The sequence below is a fragment of the Caretta caretta genome, chromosome 1 (genome assembly GCF_965140235.1).
Source record: "Caretta caretta isolate rCarCar2 chromosome 1, rCarCar1.hap1, whole genome shotgun sequence".
Classification (NCBI taxonomy): domain Eukaryota; kingdom Metazoa; phylum Chordata; order Testudines; family Cheloniidae; genus Caretta; species Caretta caretta.
In genome coordinates, this window is record NC_134206.1 from 91702865 (window position 1) to 91717148 (window position 14284).

At 40.5% G+C, this 14284-nt stretch overlaps 1 long non-coding RNA gene across 1 annotated transcript; it reads left to right on the forward strand.

Annotated features, from left to right (window-relative positions):
* Positions 1-823: 823 nt before the first annotated feature.
* LOC125628298 (uncharacterized) lies at positions 824-9842 on the forward strand. Its single transcript, XR_007354175.2, has 3 exons — positions 824-1533; positions 5017-5097; positions 8243-9842. It is a non-coding gene; the product is annotated as an uncharacterized LOC125628298 (long non-coding RNA).
* The last annotated feature ends 4442 nt before the right edge of the window (positions 9843-14284 follow it).

The window sequence follows — 14284 nt, forward strand, 5'->3', positions numbered from 1 at the left end:
ACACAAGGGACTTTTAATGGCCCTTGAGCTCCTTAACCACTTAGGCCCCAATCCTGCACACCTTACACTGGTGCTTTACTACCATGGGTAGTCCCAGTATTTTAGGTAAAATATACATTCATACCAGCTATTTGTTTTAAAATCCTTCCCCTTCATTCCCCTGGGGCCCAAAGCTTTGTTTCCACTGCCAAGGCTGGCTCTAGGATTTTTGCCACCTCAAGCAAAAACATGTTGGCCGCCCCCACTTTCTCTTTCATGCTCTCCCTCCCACCCCTGGCTCCGCCCCAACTCCTCCCCTTCCCAACCCCTTCCGCAAATCCCCGCCCCCGCCTCCTCCCCAGGGTGTGCCTCATTCCCTCCGCTTGCTTCCTGCAGCTACCCCACAACCCAGCTCACGTCTGCTCTGCCTGCTCCCCTGAACATACTGCCGGTCTGCTTCTCCCCACTCCCTCTCAGGCGAGGGAGAGGCAGCGTGTTCAGGGGAGCAGGCGGAGCAGGAGGTGAGCGGGGGAGAGGGGGTAGAGGAACCACTCCCCGCCCCAGCTCACCTCCGCTCCACCACCGCTGCCTCCCCGGACAGCGCTGCCACTTGGCTTCTCCTCCCGCTCTCCCAGGCTTGCCGCGCACCAAACAGCTGGTTTGCACAGTAAGCCTGGGAGGGAGGGAGGAAGGAAGGGAGGGGGGAGAAGCGGAGCGGTGGCGGCGCACTCAGGGGAGCAGGCAGAGGCGGAGTGGAGGCAAGCTGGGGGGGGGGGGGGGGGGTCACATTTCTAGGGGCAGCATGGCCGGCACTGGAATGCCGCCCCTAGAAATGTGCCCCCCCCCCACCACCTGCTTGTTTTGCGGGTGCCTAGAGCTGGCCCCGCCCACTGCTAAATTTAAAATACTTTGCTTAAAGTTTGGTTAGTATGTCACTGGTCCACATGGGAGGAAAGTTAAGCACCTGTGTATATGCTTTCTATGATTGGGGCCTTAGTGTGGAAAATCCAACCCCTTGTCATTAATGTTGTATATCTGAAGATTAATTCTTCTATTTTGTGATCAAAATTTAGGAGCAGACTCTTTCAGAAAGAATTTTCTCTGTTTAGATAATTACTTGGACCTAACTGGAATTGAGAAATTTATTGAAAATGGATATATCAAGGTGTGGAGTAAATCTTGTGGCATGAAAAAATCAGCTATAACATTTCCCTTTATCATTCAAAAATAGAGCAGGAAGCAATCACCAAAGATGGTATATCTCCTTTGCAAATACTAGGGGGAAGCAAAACATTTCAATAGAACGGATTTCCATAGATTTCTTAGGCCTGTTCCTGCATTGCCTTTTCTCCTTAGAAAAGAACAGTAGTTGGTACTGAGGAGGGGACATAGGCAGGGCCAGTGAAACCTCCATTGGGTTGAAATCTACAGGAAAACAGAAGACATTTTGGCACTCCATTTCAATATGGTGATCTCCTTCGCCTCCTAACTCACTCCAGATGCTTACAGCCAGTCTTTTCCGTGCTGTGTTGCTATTGGCTGACTATTTGCCAGGTAAATCCTTCTATCTGCTTGGTAGTTGCTTAAAAGTATAGCATATAGAGTGGGAATTATGCTTGGAGTTTGCAAGTTGTAGATCATGGCTGTGCAGTTGATTCTGTATATAGGCACTTTTCCTGTATTTGCATGTCTCCGACCTATTTTATTTTTTCCCCTCTCCTCTGTTCTTCTGTGTGGTCTGAGCAAAAGTGAGTAAATGGGAGCAGCTGAGTATTTGTTTATTAAAGGGAAGTAAAGCAAATTACTCTAGATTGTACTTGATCAGATGATTCCAGTTTACTAAATCAGCACTCTCTGGAATTAGACCTCAGATGTTTATGGTTGGGGATCAGTGTCGGAGGGCTGATTAAGGTGACAAGGAAAAATAAAACTAATAGAAAAGGAAGAAATTCAGACATGGCATCCCAAGAGTAAACATCACATCAAAGGATCTGCCTTTTTTATACCCAAAAGAGTTTCACTGTATATTTTGAGTAGAATGTACTACTTGAAAAGTAAAGTGACCTACTTTGACTCCATCAAATCCCATGCTCCCTTTGGGCTACCCAGAGCTGGTATGGTTGTATGTTACTTTGTCAATACATTTTGTATTGTAAGTGACAGCTTTTAGTTTCCATTAAGATATCATATTCCACTTTAAAAGTATTTGACAGCCTTGATAACATGCACTGGAAAGAGGGAAGGATATGAAGCATGTGATGCCTGTTCTGTTATGGGACACTTGACTAATGATGACACATGTCACAGACAATGTCAGATTAATAAGAAAAGATGTCTGTATCTTTAGTTGCTCTGAAGGTTCCCCCCCCCCCCCCCGAAGTGTTTTGGATGGATTCTAGGAGAGGATGGACAGATAATGAAGATTTTGACCACTTAAGAGGAACAATGATTTGCTCTAGTGTTTCTTATTTGAAACAATGGGAGCTATGATGTGTGTCCAAAGCAAAGTTCAAACTGAGAAGTTTCAAGCAGAAACAGTATCCCCCAGATTAAAATTAGTTTAAACCTGATAGCTAGAGCTGGATGAAAATCCAAATTTTCATCCTGTAGGAAATTCCAGTATTTTGAAATTTGTTTTGATCCTGCATTGGCACAAAATGTTGAAATCTCAGAAGATGGTGTAGAACATAATGCTTAAAAAAATCACTTTGTTTCTACATTCCTGAAACAAAATATTTCATTTTGATTTGTGGAACCAAATCAAACAATTTGTTTTGACTTTGTTTAACAAGGAACAAATGGTGCATTGTGGCAGTTCAGCCAGAGCGGAGATGGTAGTGCATCTTGAGAGATGTAGTCAAGTTGGAGAGTCCATAGCAGAGAATGGGGGCATGAGGAACTCAAACTACAGCTGCCATAGGGCAGCATGGCAACTCAGGTGGATGCAGATTAATGGCCAACAGATCCCAAACTAAACACTTTGATTCAATTTGACAAAAATGAAATTTTTTAATTTGGGTCAGCCTGACAAAAGGAAATATTTTGTTCCAATTTTCTCAATGAAAAACTGGAAAAAAAAAAAGCAAGCCTGATGAAAATTTCACTTTTGTGGAAATGCATATTATATTGAAAAAAAAGCAGATGAAAAATTCCTAACCAGCTTTATTTGCAACGCAGCACATTGCACAAAGAAACGGAGGCAGAACTTTATCCCACTTTTCACCACTCAACTAACCCAAACATCTCCAACATCTGAACTCTCTCTCTGCACCATCTTCTTGACCTTTTTAGCTCCCTTCTCCTCCCACAGTACAGGGCTGGCTCTAGGCACCAGCTAAGCAAGCTGGTGCCTATGGCGGAGCTGCTAGAGGTGCGGCACTCCGCCTGTTCCTGGGGTGGCATTCCAGCAGCAGCCCATCGGCCGCAATTTGGTGGAAGCTCCCTCCGATGTTCCTGTTCTCTCGGGCAGAGGGGTATTCAGCAGGTTTGTTTGTTTTTTTCCTGCTTGGGACGGCAAAAAATGTAGAGCCGGACCTGCCACAGTATACCTTGCAAAGTGCCTCAAAATACAACCCTCCTATTCAACCTTCATGCAGTCTTCTTCTCCCGTTTCTTCTTGACTGCAACCTGCTTGCTCCCAGACACACTCCAGCTTGCTCTAGCTCATCCCCCTTTCCTCTTTCAAGTCTCAGGGCATGTCTATGTAACCTTTCTGCCATGTGGAGTCGCAGCAACAAGGGCTGGGTTTAATGTCTAGAGGTTTCTCTTAACTATATAAACCAGAACTGGCTTGAGCCTCCACCCAGCAATCTGGTAAAACTGAACAGCACCCGGGGCTCTTCTAAGAGCAATACTTCTCCTCGTGCAAGCACAAGGGGACCCAACGAAATCAAACTTTTATTAAAAGGGAAAATGGGCACCCAGCATTCTTTTGGGAAAACACCATGGCCATAATTGAAAAGCATGTGACAATAAGCAAATCCAACCTCACGTTATGTTGGGCAGTGTCCTTTGTCTCAGGTTCTCACTTTATGGTGTGAAAGTCTATCAAAAAGTGTCCCTTTACACACCAATCTATTTTCCCTCCACTGCACCACAGTGGTCCTTGGTTAGTGAAGAATCAGAGTTCAGAGGTGCAGGTTTCACCTTCCACCCCTTGTTGTGGCAATTCAGCAATGTGTTTGCTGCTGCTGCCTTGCAACTGACTCACAGCTGCCTCTTTCTCTCTGCCACCACTGACTCTCTCCCACCGCACCATGCTACTGCTGCTGCCACTTGCTGCAAGGTCACGTTCTGAGATTCAACCATTTAACCAAGCTCACTCTGACTTCAGTCCAGTTTCTTGTCACTGTTCCCACACAAGCTCTACATCTTGCTCAGCAGTGAGGACCGCTCTGGGAATCACAGACTGGGAGCAAGGGCTTTTAATTGATTCTAATCAGCTCTATCACTAAACATTGGAAAGAGAAAGATCAAATGGTATCTCAGGGCTTGTCTATAATACCGCTTAAGTCGATGTAAGTTACATCACTTGGGGTATGAAAAAGCAACCCCGCTGAGTGACGTAACTTACATCGACTTAAAGCAGTGTCTACACTGTGCTATGTCAGTGGAAGACACCCTCCCACCAACATAGCTGCCACTTCTCACTAAGGTGGAGTAATTATGTTGATGGGACAGCACTCTCCTGTCGACGTAATGCTGCATGGCACAAACCTGCATGGCACTTCTCTGTTTCTACCATCTGACAGAAGAATGGAGAGCTCTTTGCTATTCTCATGATCAACACAGTGAGATAGTATTCTGTATATATTTACAGAGGGTCTTTGTCTTCACTTCATACATCCTTCTCTGGTACTGTATACTATTTTGTTTTTGGAAACCAGTGAGACCCGCATTAAACCAGTCAGTAAATAAAATCTTCACACAAGATCCATATTCTAGTGACAACACTGACCAGTCGGTTGTGTACACTTTGTGCTTTTTTTCCTCCTGGGAAAGCCTCTGAATAAATCAATACCTGTTTTTTTTTTTCAGCTCAAGTATTCTTTAGCTGCTTCAGATTGTTTAAATGTGGTGGTGGTTTTTCATAAAGTAGGTGGCTGTTGCTGAGATATGGTAAGTCACACCATCTGGAGATAAACAATACAGTGGAATCTTTTAAGACAGTGTGCTATCCTGCAGGGAATGCAAAGCATAGCTTATATGAACTAATCTAGCCATAGCACAAATCTATTGTTTTGATATTGCCCTATCCCCCACTGTTTGAGCACTTCAGCTGATAGCAGGCATCGAGCTCTCTTTGCAACTCCTATGGAGCTCAACTCCATGGGCTAGCAGTAGAATGTTGGAAGTTCAATAGTCTTCTCTGAAACTATTTGTTTCTGACAATTTTCCTTTTCCTGTCAAAAACTGTAACATTATCTCAGCCTAAATGAGTGACCAACCCAAAGCCCTTAGAATAAAAGAGCAGACTTTAATAGAAATTACAAATGTAGCCTTTCCTTGTGTAGCTATAACTGTAGACATTATGAGGTATGACACAAAATCACATAATACGTACCATCTAACAGTTGCACAGGTTCACTTGTCAACAAACTCCTAGTGAGAGCCATCACAATATACTGCCACTGAATTTTCACCTGCTCCTGATGCCTGTGGCTTACTGACCGTGCATTTGGCAAAAGTGTTGAGGAATTTAAATAATCAAAGCTAGCCCTGTAATTGTGTTCTCACTTCAGAGTTTTATCAAGTTTCTGCAAAATTGAATAGGTGTCCTGAATGCCATTTGAATTTTTCAGATGTTAGCATTCTAATAGATTTGATTTGTACTTAAATGCTCTAAAGGTAAAAATAAATAACATATAATACAAGACTCAATTTAAGGAGAAGAAAAGTAAATATTTGACTTAATCTTCAACCAATTACACTTCATAAAATAATACAGTTCAGCAGAGCTATGTGAAAAGAGTTGCAGCTAACATAAAAGTTTTGGCTTTGTAATAGTTTCATTTAAAAAAAAAACTTATTGGAGTTTATTAGAGGAATAGAACTGGTCAATTACTTTTCCAGCAGAATTCCTTCTTTTTAAAATCCTAATAATTGAAATCAAAACATTCTCAAATATTTTGAAACAGGAAAGAAATCCCACAATGTTTCAATTTCCCATGGAATGGAAATTCCAAGTTTTGATCATATCTAGAGTGGAACACAGTAGGTTTGTCCTGGAGATTACACCTTAGGGAGTTTTCAGAGGGGTTCAAGGTGATGAAGATCTCTTCACAAAGAATTCCAGGTTTAGCAAAACACTGTTGTTCCAAGATAATAACATTAAGTTGGGCAATCCTTCTGAGATATGCCACTTTCCAGGTCCAGTCCTTTTGGGAATAATGCAAAAATAGTCTCTGGAAGTTTAGCATTCCTGTCAGAAGGAAGTTTGATACATATTAGAGTATAAGGGACAGAATTTATGTTCCTCGGGAAATTCCAGTATTATGAAACTTTTTCTCCTGGTTTGGGGAAAAGTTAAAATGTTGGGGATTGTGTGTGTGTGTGTGTGTGAGTGAAATGGAAACAAAAAATGTTGTGACATTATCAAAACTTCATAATGAAATATAAAAAATAAATCCAAAATTGTATGAAATCATAATTCCAACAAGTTTTCAAAACTGCCAAAACAAAATGAGAAAGCTGAAATGAATAATTTCATCATTTTCCATCAAATGTTGTCATAATTGATACACTTCTGCAAAATACCTTGATTTTGATTGATTTTTTTCCCAATTCTTCCATTAAATCTCAGGCTCTCCGGTTCAGTAGATCAGTATGCTATTGCATTTTTTTTACTAAAACAGTAGAATAGTTTAGTGGTAGAAAGGAAGTTCATAACCACTGCTAAGCATTGCTAAGCCTCACAATGCCAATGGCTGGCAATAGTTATTTTAATTTAACATATTAATCTAGTTTTCTTTCTTTCTGTCTTCCCTTCTTGTCTGTGCCTCTTTAGTAACTTCTATTCAGTTTCACCTCTATTTTCTTTTGCTTCAGTTTTCCCATGTTTTAAAACTTGAAACATCCATGAACATTCTTTTTTCATCTTTCTAACTTGCCTTTTCTAATTCTTAATGTATTCAATTTCATGTTTCCAGCTTTTTGTTTCTTTCTGTATTTTCTCTCTCCTTTGTCAAATCTTCCTATCTTGTGGAGCTCCTCTTCCTCACTCCTAGCCTCAATTCTCTAATCACTGCAGACAAGCAATTGTCATTGAAGCAAATGGAAATTGCTCAGGTTCTGCTACTGGAAAATTTGTCCTCTTATTTTTTCTCAATATTCCCTCTGATCTTTCTCTTCCTTATTCTCCCATTTCTATACTATTTTTTTCTTCCCCTATTCCTCCTTCTCTCCATGATTCTTTCTTTCGCTTGCCATATTATTTCCACCTCTTTCCCCTTATTTCAGCTCTTTCCTGAGCTCCTTTTCCATGGAAGAAGAAAATGTTTTTATTTTGCTCCCTCCACTCTTACTTGGGGAAAGGGAGTCAATGGAGAGAGAACTCTACCTTGTCCTCCTTTTGTGGGCTCCTCCTATCACTGACTGGTGGGGTATATTGAGGAAGGGCTACACTGCGTGCTCCTGAGGGGCATAACTCCCTCGGGTCAAGAGGACTGAGAGTAGGGAAAGTTCTCCCTCTGCTAATAACAAATAGCACTTGACCATGCAAACATCTATTCCGACAACAACCCTGTCCAGCAGATATGATCCTATAAGAATCATTATCCCCATTTTAAAGCTGAGGAAACAAACAGATAAATGATGTGCTCTTTCCTTAAACTACAGGCAGAAGAATTTGGTTTCTCTCCCATTCCATACTTCATATCCTGCTACTAAATGTTATTACTGCTTTCAGTTAAAAGATAAAAATGCAGACTACCTACATTTCCTAACAGTGCTTTTACCTCACATTAAAACTGAAAAAACTTCCTTCTGACCTGCTTTCTCTGGCAGCTCTCATTAGAGAAGGTCATCCATTATTATTTGTTCTTGTTGTTTTGAACATCTTTAAAATTGTGTTGGAAAAGGATTCAAATCATTGCTAAGAATGGGAAAAAATGAGACTTTTAAAAAAAATCTGTTCATAATAATTTATGAACCTATACAGACTATTGGGAATATGGGTTAATCTAGTCACAGATGGATTATATTTGCAATGTGCAGCAAATGTTTGTTCTCATGGATACATTCTCATTGTTTTATTATCTACCAGACACCACAGTACAGTTTTGTACAGAGCTTAGACTGAATGAAAGGGATGTGGAGCTGACTTTCATCCGACCTGGAGCACAGAACAAAGAAATCCTCTTTGGCCCAGAGAAGCTGCAGCAGTGTGTCTGTTTTATCACACTGGACATGGACTTGGAAGTAACCCTGGAACTCCCACTAAAGGGGCTGGCAGACATCAGAAATAAGGAGACAACATACTTGCTTTCCTGGGGGCGAATGGAGGGGGAGTGGAAAAATGAGTCCTTATCGCTTGCCTACTCAGCAACCCCTCAATCTATGAAGAAGTATTTTGGGGATCTTCAATAGAAATTATTCTTCTGGCTGAAGTGAAAATGATAAGGCAAAAGTTAGCAACAAAAGTGATGGAGCTTAGGAGAAAATGGAAGAAAAGCATCTTCCCATCCCCCATGAAGTGGAGACAAGATCCATTCTGAAATGGTTAGACAGGGGATGATAGACAAAACCAGGAAGTTCCAGGATTTTTTAAAAGAGAAAAAGGTGAATGAGGTAATATCTTTTATTGGACCAAATTCTGTTGGTGAGAGAGACAAGCTTCTGAGCTTTCACAGAGCTCTTTTTAAACTGCCAAAAAATAAAAAGCTATTACCATGGTAAAACCTACATTTCTAATTCTACCCTGAGATACAGGGCAAAGCTCCCTACTCATCCTGAAATCAATTGGAGCCCCCTGACAAATTTTGCTCTAAACATCATCAATTAAATCAATCAGTCAAATCAATGAGTGAAAGTGAATGAGTGTATTATCCTTAGATATGTGGGGAGGACTGTTGTGTGACCATTTTGTCATGTTCCTTTCTGCTATTAAAAAGCTGTATGGGAAGGTGTAAGATTCAGCTAGACGTATGTAACTTGTGAAGAACTTTGAGATGCTTTAGATTTAAAGCCACTAGTATAGACATACAACTAGGTTATTTTTACTCCCTTTTGTTTTGATCATATTGTATTGCTCAGGCCATATAAAGTAACTGAACTCTGGTCTTAACTGGCCAACTGAGAATTTGCTTATCATAGGGGAGTTGTCGGTTGGCTTAAAAGTAGCATATGTAGCTATTATCCCAACTGTCCAGTTTCTCCATCTCTCTCTTTATGAAATTCTATGGTTCTCTAAAAACTGTTCTGAGAAATTTAATTGACACACAGCATTGCATCCTGATTTCATGATCCAGATCAGCAACTGTCATGCAAGTGTAGTTTGCATAACTATTGGCCAGTGTCTTGCCTTGCTCTTGTCTTGTTTGCCTGAAATCAAATGTTTCATATACCACTTTTCTCAGAGACAGAGAAGAGGGTTCAATTGGAACATTAATGGCTTTTCACAAGGGGATCTTTGTGGCTGCCCGGTGTGTGGTTGGGCAGTGAATCACAAATATCATTTACTCCCTCACCCACTAAGTATAGCAGAAGTGCAACTTCTTAGCTTTAGACTTTGATTTTCAAGAACATTTAATGGGTTTGAATGTTCTTGTGCTTCTCCAGTTCTGTCATAATTGAGCAACTGTGCAGTTGTCATGGGTATTAGAAGCCTGGAAAGCAACTGAAAAAGCAATAAAAATGCCAAATACCCCCCCTCCCCAAAACAAATGAGTTTTGTTTGTTTTAAAGCTGTTTCAGGTTGTGCCTTTCTATTTTGTGTTCTTTCAAACTGTTTAAGCCCTGCTGGCTCTTCTATGTGCCTTTCCATTGTAGATTCAGTGAACTATGACCCATTCATATATTTTCAGTAGCTTAAGATATGGGCTGTTGTAAAACTCCAACATGGCTACCACGATTTCCTATTAGGATCATATGCCTCCACCGAAGATGGTTCTTGCACTTTCAAATTTGTAGCTGGAGGAAGTTCCAGTAAGCAATCTCACTTCAATTTAATGAGTGTAAGAGCTTTATTTTCATTTACTACTGATTCTTTTTTCTCAGCAGAGGTTCAGTAACCTTGACCCTAAAATGTTATTTAGATAACATTTGATAACCTATCAAGGTATAGGTTTAATGAACTATTTTATTAACAAAGCTCGAACACACATCTGTTAACCCTACTTTTTCAAAGAATTCTTCTTATTTTCACCAGTAACTTGCACACCCTCTCTCTCTCCTGAAATATTGTCCCATGTTTTGTCATGACTTAGACAAGACAAAGACCAAATCCTGAGAGCCACTGAGCATTTGCTAAACCATGTTAATTTCCGATTGACTTCAGATTCTGTCTTAAATCAAAACGGATGTGAGTTTTCTTACTTTTGTGTATCTGTATTGTCCAGTCTTTTTTTTTAAAGGAATACAATTTTAGGTGACCTCAGTAGGAAATGGTGTACTCAGCACTTCCAAGGAATTGTCCTGAAAGTTCTAAACAAAGAAGAAGTCATTTATTACAGCCCTTTATTAAGTATAATGTGCTCATTCTCTACTCTCCCACCTCCATGAACTGTCTTGAAACAGTATAGAGGTAGAAAGCCAAGCCTCTGACCATTCCTTACACACCTGATCAAGATAGAGAGTATCGGTCATGCAAGACATGTTTTCCTCTCTTTGTCCGGACAGCAGGTCTATGGAGTCCTGGTTCTCTACTCTTCTCTTCCCATCCCCATCCCCACCACATCACACAGTCTCAACTTTCAAGAGTGCATACATTTCTGAAAATTGTATCTCTTGCTGAAATTGGAGTTGGCTTGATTGTGTGAGAACAAACACTGTAGGAGAAAGGGACTTCTGAAACCACTCTCCTCCTCCCAAAAAACTGCACTGAGTTATAAATAAATAAAACACCTACACTTTGATATCTGAAAGTTGAAAACCTGTCATGGATGTAGTCCTAACTGAATAAAAGTGCACAGCCTTAATCTAGAGGAAATTGGCTATATATGATTCTCTAAGCATTTGACAATTCAGATTCTGAACATGCAAAATGGACAGACAGCTGCAGAGGCACAGGAGCCAGCAAACAGACCTGTAAACAGGGGGAAAGGGAACAAAGGGTTCTCTCTGTCTGTGTGTATGTGTTGGTTTTTGCCGGGACCAGAGCAGGAATGCAGGTCAGAACTTCTGTAAACAGTCAGTAAGCAATCTAGTTAGATATGCATTAGATTCTGTTTTATTTAAATGGCTGATCAAATAAATTGTGCTGAATGGAATGTATGTATGGGTAGGGGAGATGGGAACAGGGAATGTGGGTAAGGAAATTGGAATCATGTTTTGCTAAAGGGGGAAATGGGAACAGGGAACGGGGGTAAGGAAATTGGAATCATGTTTTGCTAAGGGCAGGAATGGGAACAGGGACACAAGTGTAAGGCTCTGTGGTGTCAGAGCTGGGAAGGAGGATACTAAGGAAGGAAACTGGAATCATGCTTGCTGGAAGTTCACCCCAATAAACATTGAATTGTTTGCACCTTTGGACTTAGGGTATTGTTGCTCTCTGTTTATGCGAGAAGGACCAGAGAAGTAAGTGGGTGAAGGAATAAGCCCCTTAACATCGTATATTCCTGTTTTTATGTCTTTTTGTAACTTAAGGTTTAGCCTAGAGGGATTCTCTGTTTTAATCTGATTACCCTGTAAGGTATTTACCATCCTGATTTTACAGAGGTGATTCTTTTACTTTTCCTTTAATTAAAATTCTTCTTTTAAGAACCTGATTGCTTGTTCATTGTTCTTAAGATCCAAGGCTTTGGGTCTGTGTTCACCTATGGAAATTGGCGAGGATGGTTGTTATTTCTTTGTAGTACAGTGAGTCACAGACTAGAACTTACTACTTACCAGTAAAGTGAATCAAGTGACCCATAGTCTTCTTGGAAGGGATAGTAAGTACTGATTAACTTAATACAGTACATTTTGATTATTTCTTTTTTTCTTAAATCTTATCCTGAACATATACTTGGTTACTGATATCCACAAGCAATTGGTAGTTTCACTGATCATTAAGTGCATTAAAACAATTTTAGTTAGTACTTAAGCTAAATGACAAGTAATTACAGTAGCCTATATGAAGTAAATGACATCTCCAAATACTGCACTTATTTATATGTTATATATGTGAATAAGTTATGGTGATACTTATACTTCATTATGCATTTACTCATATTTAACTATATTGATCATGGACTTTGTCAAGGATCCATCCCCACTCTGAACTCTCGGGTACAGATGTGGGGACCTGCATGAAAGACCCCCTAAACTTATTCTTACCAGCTTAGGTTAAAAACTTCCCCAAGGTACAAACTTTGCTTTGTCCTTGAACCCTATGCTGCCACCACCAAGCGTGTTAAACAAAGAACAGGGAAAGAGCCCACTTGGAGATGTCTTCCCCCCAAAATATCCCCCCAAGCTCTACACCCCCTTTCTTGGGGAAGGCTTGATAAAAATCCTCACCAATTTGCATCGGTGAACACAGACCCAAACCCTTGTATCTTAAGAACAAGGAAAAAGCAATAAGGTTCTTAAAAGAAGAATTTTATTTGAAGAAAAAGTAAAAGAATCACCCCTGTAAAATCAGGATGGTAAATACCTTACAGGGTAATCAGATTCAAAACACAGAGAATCCCTCTAGGCAAAACCTTAAGTTACAAAAAGACACACAAACAGGAATATACATTCCATTCAGCACAGCTTATTTACCAGCCATTTAACCAGAAGAAAATCTAACGCATTTCTAGCTAGATTGCTTACTAACCTTTTACAGGAGCATCTCTGAAGAGCATTCCTGATCTGTTCCCGGCAAAAGCATTACACAGACAGACAGACCCTTTGTCTCCCCCCCCCCCAGCCCCCGGCTCCAGGTTTGAAAGTATCTTGTCTCCTATTTGGTCATTTTGGTCAGGTGCCAGCGAGGTTATCTTAGCTTCTTAACCCTTTACAGGTGAAGGGGTTTTGCCTCTGGCCAGGAGGGATTTTATAGTTTTGTATACAGAAAGGTGGTTACCCTTCCCTTTATATTTATGACAGACTTACATTGAACTTTAACTAGAAAATGAAACAATTCATTACTCTTTACATTATTCATATCCTATTATATTTGAACTCTAGTGGCTTAAAGCCGTACACAGTGAATTATATAATGTATCATATTAGTTCTGGTACTAAGCTACATTGTATATTAGTAGGAGGTGACTCATAATATCATAGAGGATCCAGAATTTAGTGAGATTTTATCATTACTTTACAATACTTAGCAAAGAGTTACATTAGTCTTTGTTGTAAATGGCTTCAAAAAGTTTTTTTTTAATCGGTTGAGACAAACACTTATGTATGTTAAGTTGTATTTCTTTTAAAACAGCAGTCAGCTCTTTTTAGAATATTACTACTCTTGCTCTCTGGTGGTCTGTGCTGTATTCACAAGAGTCTGGATTTGGTTTAGCAGTGATGTTTTCAGACTCTGTAACATAAGGGCCAAATATAATAAGCAGCTGTAACTATATTGCCTTAAACAGAGTCTGAATACCTTAGAGAGAAAAGTGAGGGGAAGTGTAAAGATGATGGACCCCCCCCCATTGTTGGTGGGTGGGGTTGAATTTAGGACCTCTGGAGCTAAATCCATGAGCTCTACTATATAAGCTAAAAGCCATGTAGCTCTTTATTAAGGCTGTAACAGATTCATTATTTTCTATGTGGTCTAGGTGCCACTAGAGGAGGATGGAGCACTACACCCAACAGGCATGGAGTTACAGAAGTACAATATAATGTTGGTATGAAAGACAAAATGCAGAAAGGAACTATGTGCTAATGCATGAGAATATGAGCCCTCCTCTGCCCCCCCCCCCTCACATTACTACAACTGTGTATGGGCAAAATGGATCTTGGTTCTGGGCTCTCAAGAGTAAGCAGGTGCTGTAATACCCACTACATCTCCATGCCCTGGAACAAATGGAAGGATGGGGAGTGGACACCCCACCAGCTGCAAATTGACCCCCATCCTTTGAATAAAAAAGCATCGGGGACAGAAATGACCATCATTGAGATGTCTGTAGGTATGTCTACCCTGCCCCTATAAGGTGAAATATCCAGCTCTAGCAGACCCCCT